The sequence below is a fragment of the Adiantum capillus-veneris genome, chromosome 19 (assembly GCF_014529385.1).
Source record: "Adiantum capillus-veneris isolate H3 chromosome 19, ASM1452938v2, whole genome shotgun sequence".
NCBI lineage: Eukaryota > Viridiplantae > Streptophyta > Polypodiopsida > Polypodiales > Pteridaceae > Adiantum > Adiantum capillus-veneris.
Genome location: NC_140949.1, coordinates 104,584,742 through 104,593,640, shown reverse-complemented (window position 1 = coordinate 104,593,640; position 8,899 = coordinate 104,584,742). Strand labels below are relative to the sequence as shown.

The following is an 8,899-nucleotide window of genomic DNA, read 5'->3' as shown; positions in this document are numbered from 1 at the left end:
GAAGGTTTCGCCAATATATTTGGTGAACCTACTGCAATTGTTTGTGTGTTGTGTCTGACATTCTTGTCTTGTTGATTACCTCTAACTTTGATGGATCCATTTGGATGCCATCTTGAGAGATAATGTGACTTAAATACTGAATCTCTTGTAAGAAAAGTTCACTTTTCTTTTTATTAACATAAAGTTTATTCTCTCTTAGAACTTGAAATATTACTTGGAGGTGTCGCTTGTGTTCGTCTAATGAGTTAAAGTAGATGATGATATCATCAAAGAACACTCAAGTAAAGGTTTGGTGAGGCCTGAATAGCTTCTCCATCAAGCGTTTGAATGTGGATGGTGCATTGGTCAAGCCAAAAGTCATGATAATGTATTCATAAAGACCAAACGTAGTGCGAAATCCGGTCTTTACAATGTCTTGATCAACTATCCTTATTTGATGATAGCCACTTTTTAGGTCAATCCTACTGATGTAGGTGGAGCCTTGTAGCTTATCAAATAGGTCTTCTACCCGTGGAATAGGAAACCTATTTTTGATAGTGATTCTATTTAGTGCTCTATAGTCAACACACATACGATATGTGCCGTCTTTCTTTTGCACTAGTAGCACTGGAGAACAAAATGGAGATGAGCTAGGCCTAACCATGCCCTTCTCAACTAACTCATGCACTTGCTGCATAATCTCGTCTTGTTGATCTTGAGAAACTCTATAAGGAGGTTTATTAGGCGGTGAACTTCCTGGAAGAAGTTCAATTGCATGGTCATCATTGCCTCATTTAGGAGGTAGCTCACAAGGGATGTCATCAATAAAAACATATTGAAACCCCTTGAGAAAATTGGATAACTCTAACTCCTTTTGATTGTGTATATTTTCTTTTGCTAAAACATCAGGTTCATTTTGAGAATATTTAACAAAAAACATGTACACGGAAATAGAGCTCTTTATTGACTTGTTGAAAGCTTGTGTATGTAAAATGGGTATAGTGTTACCCATTTCCTTAGCATCTATATACATATCTTTTTCCCTGAACCTAAATGAGATTCTTCTTTCAGGGAATTTAACATTGGCAGCCATGCGATCAAACCATGGTGCCCCTAGGATTACATCCTGATGCTTGAGAGGAGAGATAAAGAAGTCCTCTTTGTCTACATAGCTTTGGACATGGAGCCTCAATTTCCCGATTAAAGGAGTGACTGAAGCTTCTTGCCCCTTGAAAGCACCGTCTGCGGGGTAGGACATCTCCCATCTCGTAGGTTTGTATACCTAGCTTGGTGGCCAACTCTATAGATATAAAATTATGAGTAGAACCGGGATCAAAGAGAATAAAAGCATCATCTTCTCTTACCTTTCACTGAGCATGGCATAGAGGAGATCCTTTGTGGTGAGTTTCCTCCTCTTGGATTTCGACAAAGGTAGCTCTAGGAGGATCATGGCGGTTGTTCTTTTGTGGAAAAGCGTGGTACGCATGCCCTTGTTCGCTGCACTTGAAACACCGGTTATCCTTGCGATAACACTCAAGCTCTTCAGGAGCGAGTTTATTTTTGCCTTTATAAACTCCCTTCTCTTTAGCTTTGTTGGAGTTGCCCTTAGGAGACTTTTGGACATTGTCCTTCCCCTTAGGCTCATCGAAAGTCTTGTTTTCAGTGGGCTTAGAATTTCTCTTAGCCCCTCTTTGGAAATTGATTCGAGAGGCCATCATAGTATGCTGTATTACCGCCGATATGGTGCGTGGCCTTTGGGAGTTGACATACTCCGCCATTTCTTCAGTTAAGCTCACACAAAGTTACTGCTTTTGCTCTCCAAAATCCAAATTTTTGAACACAGTGGCTTTCAGTTGTAGGTCCCAAAACTTGTCTATATATTTGTGGATGGATTCATAGGGAGAGAGCTTCAAACTTCGCCATTCGGTGAGTACTTTGTCTTTGGCATCGGTGGCCAAAAACTGTTTCATAATAAAACTCTTAAAGCTTTCCACGTTTGTGGAGCTTCACCGTTGGCCCGTAGGCCCGTAGGCTAGACCACCATTGTGTGGCGGACTTTTGAAAGTGCATAGCTACATGGTGTAGCTTAGAGGACTCCATGAAGCCCTCATCTCCGAACGCGGTATCGAATTGTTGGATAAAGACCAAGACATTGTCCGTAGCACCAAAAGTGCCATCGTAGGTAAGGAAAGATATGCTCTTCCCCCCCTCTTTGAACTTCTTGAACTTGGATGACCTCTTTCACGCAGCATAGGATTTCCTATGACCTCTTCTTTTTGATGGTTCAAAGGTTGCACCATCACTTTCTTGAGAAGATAGAATTTGAGGAAGATGGAGAAGAGGGTGATCTCTTTCTCGCATTTTTCTTTCCTTGATCTTCTTTGTCTTCACCATCACTTTCATAAGAGGAAGAGGATGAAGAAGATGGAGAAGAGGGTGTCCTCTTTCTCGCCTTTTTCTTCTCTTGCTTTTTGTCATCCCTCTTTAAAGTATGGTGTGGAGAAGTATGTGATGGTCTTCTCCGTTTTGGAGGTGATGGAGAGCATTTAGCCCGCCGTCTTCGTGGAGCCATCTCTGCCGAGGTGGCGGGAGACTCACTCCTTTCTCGTTCCTTTGGTGGAGGCTCTTGAATTCTCCTTTTAGAAGGAGATGCATCATCAAGGAGCAAATTTTTGAGTCCTTTATAGGGATCCTCTTCTTCTTCCCGAGTCGGAGAGGGACCGATTTTGGAAGTCTCACAAGGAGGCTTTGTAGGTGTTCTCTTGTCATGGTCAGGAGCTTGGAGAATCCCATGAATACAAAGCTGCCGTTGCACTTCACTTTGGAGGGATGGATTGCCCATGTCGTGTTGAAGCCTAGAAACAAGTTAGTTAATAAGCATTGGGGCATCATTAGTAGCGTTCTCATTAGCAAAATCAAAGTTATCAACATTAATTTCACTCTCTTTACTATTGTCAGCCATTCTAACAAGTTTTAGGTGTAAACTTTTTAGGTGTACTTTGGCACTTCAAGCCCTAATTGCTACTGCTCTTTACCCCTTTAGAAAAAGCACTCAAGCTACTCTACCTGTGGCTTGAATACCATTAATTGCAAGGAATAGAAGAGAGGGTTGTTCAACACCAAAACAACACCGACTCCTATCAAGCTTCTAATAGCTCAATAGTGGTTAAGTCGTAGGGAAGCCCCATAGGACACCACTATTAAGACCATAGCTCTCGACGGTGATGCCCCGTTAACTACACAAAGGCAGGCGCACTGCAAGACTGAAAAATCCCTATTCTACTTACTCACATGCAATTAATAGTACCAACCGTTTATAGCTCCTCACATAATCACTTATATTAGCATAGCTTAGCTTAGTAATTAGCATGGTAGAGGAGATGAGCATGCATTGAAGCTTGGCTCTTGGTTGGATTTGCATCACAAAGCCAAGAGTTGTTGGTGTAGGCCTCCCTTCTCACAAGCTTGGAGTAGGTGATAATCTTTCCATTAAAGCTTGAGAAGGAGAGAGAGTCTTCTTTACTTCACCCATGAGCTAGTGTGAGTGTGTGTGTCAATAATTCCTTGCAAAAATCAGCCCCCTCTTTCTCTTGGTCGACCCGTCTTGCTATTTGCTCTTGCTAGCATCCTATTGGACCTCCCCAGGCTTAGCCAATGGTAATTAAGCAGCATAAGTGATAGACTTCTGACATGTGTCCCCCTTTCCCCTTTTGTGAGAGATTTAGGTAATTAATAAATGCAACTAAACTCTCATTGGACCCCTTCGCCTCCTGGCCAATAGGAATCAGGCAAGCCATTGGGTTGCTGAATGGTCATTGGACCCCTTGGGAGGTTGTCCAATAGTCTTCTAGAGAGCTTAATTCCCATTGGTTCTTTTATTAAGTGTTTTTAAATTAATTAAACTAGATTTACTCTGGCCTAATTCTCATTGGTCCACCTCCAAGGTCATCCAATAGGATTTGAATACACCTTGTGGGCATCTAGGCTAGGGAGTTGACATGTGTCCCTCATTCCCTTTGTGTAAAGGGAGCTTGTGTGTGTATGTGTGTGAGTTTCTCTCTCATCCCCTACTTCTTGGCCTTTGTAGGGCTTGACAAAGACTTTTGAGACACACACAAAGCATCCAATTTTTCCTAAAGTTGACCTTTGGACACAACCTTTGAATTTTGGAACCTTAGCATTTTGGAAGTCTTAATGGGCTGAACCTTAAGGTCTTTTAAGCCCATTGTTGCGCATAGCTCTTTTGTAGAGCCCCCCCCTTTGGATCCCTATTTTCCCTCCTTTGGATCCCTAATGTGGCTGGTCTGCTAACTTAAACCAATATTCTAGCTTTTTCTCCCCTGGCACTTTCCCATATTAAATGATCAGTTTAACATGAGAAAATCATTTAGGAGAATTAGGTATTTATTATTATGACAAGATAGTAGAGGTGGATTCTTACAGGATGGACTATCAGATATGGATGGAGGACTATCAAAATTCAGATTTTTATGTGCTACAGATTTTGGAGTTGCAAACTAGGCAAAGAAGAATACATTACAGGAATGTTCAGGTGGACTTAAAGATTGGATTAGGTGGAATGTGCCTTTTACAGGACGATCATATGTGATTTTGAAAAATATGAAGGATATTGCTCTGATTTTGAAAATTTGGAGTTGGAAAAATTTCAATGGAATGACAAAAAGTTCACAATACAAAAAGGCAGCAATACATCAGATCCATCAAAAATGGAAAGTCAATCAGTTGCAGCAGTGGGTAGAGTTCACTATTATACTCTTCCAAAAAACAATTGATGTTTCATTGTTTTATGTAGGTAAAAAATAAAGGTGCTCATTTGGGCCACCCAAATTAATGAGCACCTTTATTTTTGAATTGGCGTGTAGCGACAATAAGCGAGGTAATAACAGCGACAAAGGTCACCGTAATAGCAGTGGGTATATTGCCACGACTATTACCACGCTTATTGCTGAGAAACCACTACCGTGTACATAGCCGTGGTTATTGCCGCTCCCGCAAATTTTTCTCTCTCCTTTTTCCTTTGTTTTTCTGCGGCAATGTTAGCGGTTATAGACAACTCCACTTATAGTGAAACTTGCAAAAAAATACACACTATGTTACTCACACACACACACACACACACACGCACACACACGCGCACACACACACACACACACACACACACACACACACACACACACACACACACACACACACACACACACACACACACACACACACACACACACACACATACACAAGTGAACAAATCTACTACGAATCTTGAAAATAATTAGCTTACCTTGTTGATGGGGAGCAGCGTATTAGTGAAAATCTCAAGTGCGACAATCCGTGTGGCAGCAGATCTGCAGCAAGTGAGAAGGAGGAGGACAAGAGAGGAAGAGAAAAACGAGCGACATGAAGAGGAGAAATTACCCGCGGTTTTTGTTTTTGCAGAATTTGTTGGTACAGGCGCCGGTATAATCATTGTTATGCGTGTTGAAATAGGCCCCGCTATAAGCTTCGATATCAGTCGCGTCGATATGGACATCGAAAAATTTAAAATTAAATCTTATTCAAATTTGATCTCCCTCCAAAAAATTGAAAATTAAATTTTATTAAAATTTGATCTCCCTCCAGATTTACCTACACATATACCGACGCCCGGTATAGACGTCGATAATTTGACGTTAGCATTTAAGTAATCTAGTCTTGTAGTGACAATTGTTCTTTAAAAACTATGGCCCTAGCTTATCCCACAAGAGATTATGCATTGTTTAAGCGGTCCTAACACACAAAATATTTTCTTGCTTAAGTCCTTTTATTATGCCACGTTCATGTGCTATAAAAAGCATTCTTAAATGTGTTGCTTCTACCATGAAGCTATAGCGATACCACTAGTGACACAGCTATGTCGCTTTTGGGATGTCCAATAGCATCATATTGTACTCACGCTCCTAGTAGTGATTTTTGGACTGTTTTTTGAGTTTTTTCCCTTTAAGTTGCAGCCCCACAATACTTTCCACATACCTTTCTCTCGTCCAAAATATTCTCCCCCACAAACATTGTGGAGTATGAAATGGAAGTTGGAACCCTCTATAAAGATTGAGACATAAAAGGACGGAGAATGAGTTCTTGCAAGAGAACATGCACACAACCAAGAGAACACGCAATGCTCAAGGGTTGTCTATAACCGCTAAAATAGCCAAAAAAACCAATATTAATCAGTATGTGTTTCAAACAATTATGTACTACAAAAAGTATCAAAGGAGAAAAAAACCAGGTACCGTCAGTTGGTAACTGTATGTTTTAGCAGAAAAAACCGTTAATGTATGTCATCAAGGTATCAAGGTGAGTACCGACCTCAGATGGTAGCTCAACAACTTCCATAACTGCTTAGTATTAAAAAAGCCCTCACACCTCTCCTTGAAATGCACACATATAGGAAATAAACCCATAGACTAAGTGAGGGGCCAGAGCACCTTGTTGACTAGATATTATATGTTCAGTCTGAATATTGTTGAGCTTGAAATCGGGATGCTGCTCTAAATATTGTTGACTGTGAATATTACTGAGTCTGATATTTGGCTAGTCAGATATCTTTGTTGCCTTTGATTATTGCTGAGTCTGAATATTGCTGCGTCGGATTATTTGTTGAATCTTTACTGGGTCGGAATATTGCTAGGTCGGATTTTGGTTAGGTCGGATTTTGCTGACTTTGATATTTTATGTCAAGAACATTTTTCGGTTGGACAATTATAACCATCAATTGGTACTTGTATTGGGATGATTTCTGAGAAGGAGAATGCGAGGGAAGCTTTAGCCATGGTGTCTGTTTGATATTTCTCTATGTTTTGTTTGCTGACTCTGAAGTTATCTAAATGTGTCTTTTGCTGAGTCTGATCATGGAGTGAGTATCTATTTTCTGTTTGAGAGCATGTGTGAGATAGAGACTCTTGTGTTGTTGAACCCCAACACATTTGGCGATCCCGTTGGGCCACTCAAGGTTTAGCCAATATATTTGGTGAACCTACTACCATTGTTTGTGTGTTGTGTCTGACATTCTTGTCTTGTTGATTACCTATTCTAATGGTATGTCCGTTGGGTCTGATTCCCTTTTGTGTCAGCATTCAAGGTCGGTCTTTGTGTTTCACGAGAGTGATGATACTATGAAAGAACCTATTCTGAAGGAGAAATTGTTGGACCGAGGAGCGAAAATTCAGGAGTAGCAGATCATGTTTGATTAGAAGCGTTGCTAAAGATTCAAAATTCAGATTTTGCTGCTATAAGTGCTGCAGATTTAGGTTGCATAGATTCAGTAAGATGTTGCAGATTCAGGTTGCACACATTCAATAAGGTGTTGTAGATTCAGGCCGCACAGATTCAGAATGTGCAAAATGGCGGATGATTTTGCAGAGACAAAATAACAATTTCTTGAAATTAGAAAGAGAAATCTGATGCTGAATCTGATGTTGATAATCAGATCTATCGAAGCAAACAAACTCAAGAATGGTATCTTTCACTGGATTTTTCCAAACATAAAAATACATCACTAAAGTAAAATATCCCAATCAATTTAAGCAACCAATTAAATGGACTATGTGGATCCTGGTACAACATTTGTGGCTCTTCGTTTAGCAAATTTAATGGGTCTCAGATTGGTGTGGTACACCGATCTTGAGGGCTAAACATGATTGGTGTATGTTATGGGGGGGTAAAAGGAAGAAAGAGAAATGTGAGGCTTGCATGAGTAAGAAGCATGAGGTGGATGATTGTCCGTGTGTAGTTGATGTGTGCTCAAAGAGAGATGCTTGTAGGAAGTGGTGCATAAACCAACTTCCTATAACAAAATGGAAAGAGCCTTAGAGAAGTTAGATGATTTTTAAGATGACTTGGAGAATGCATATAAATGGCTAGATGATCATAAAGGGCATAGGCGAAAATCATGTTCTAGCAGAAAGAAGGTTTTCAAGTTGCAAAAAGCATGTGAGAAGCTGAGGGATACATATGAGAATGAGTTTGAAGGGGATTTGAGTGATGATGACGATGATGGATGGAGGATGGATCCCGTAATCCACCAAGTAGGGATACCAAACATGGAGGAGAAGGAGGTGCAAAAGGAGGTTGGCAAAAAGATCCTAGAAGAGCCCCTAGATACCCCTAACCTACCAATAGAGTATACCCATGGAGTGGAAGAGGAAGAACCATTGCTTAAATTTATGTTGTTTGCATATGGAAAATGTTGTTACCCTATTTGTGGGGAGAAGCATGTCATACATAACCATGATGTTGTTGATGTTATGCAAAGAACACTTGAAGTGGTGGATAGTGAGATGAATGCATTGGAGAAATTGATGGAAGTTAAGTTTTTTGAAATCAGATTTGCTCAGGAGGAATTTATGAAAAACATATCAGTTCAAGAGGATCACCTACATGTGAAAATGTTTCCAAAAGGTGTTTGGTGCCTAGATTACAAGAAACTGATTTTCAGAGTCAGATTCTCATATTTCAGAGGCTAATTCTGCTAATGTTTACTTCATGCTCTTGGAGAATGGACATACTTATTTAGTTTTGGTTTCATAAGTTCATTTTCTATGAGCTCTCATGTGATATAATCCCTTGGGGAATGTTTGGGTGATGTTTAGTTTCTCTCTATGATGTATTTTGTGTACCTTGGTTTAAGTACCAGGCACTATACTTTGCTTCATATGAAGATCCTAGCATTGAGTTTGTCATAGTGCTGTATGGTGTATTTGTATATCTTGGAAAAGGTTCCAAGCACTATACTTTATGAGAAGTATGTGAGCAATATGTGAGCACTATGTGAGCAGTATGTAGTTATCATCTTTGTGAGCATTATGTAGTTATCCAATATAGCCCATTCTAGACTGTTGATTAGAATCCATGCTTCTCGTATCAACAT

General features: G+C 40.1%; 1 pseudogene; it reads left to right on the top strand.

The window, feature by feature from the left end:
• The first annotated feature begins 7,826 nt into the window (after window positions 1-7,826).
• LOC147434592 (uncharacterized) lies at window positions 7,827-8,495 on the top strand (annotated as a pseudogene).
• Window positions 8,496-8,899: the final 404 nt, after the last annotated feature.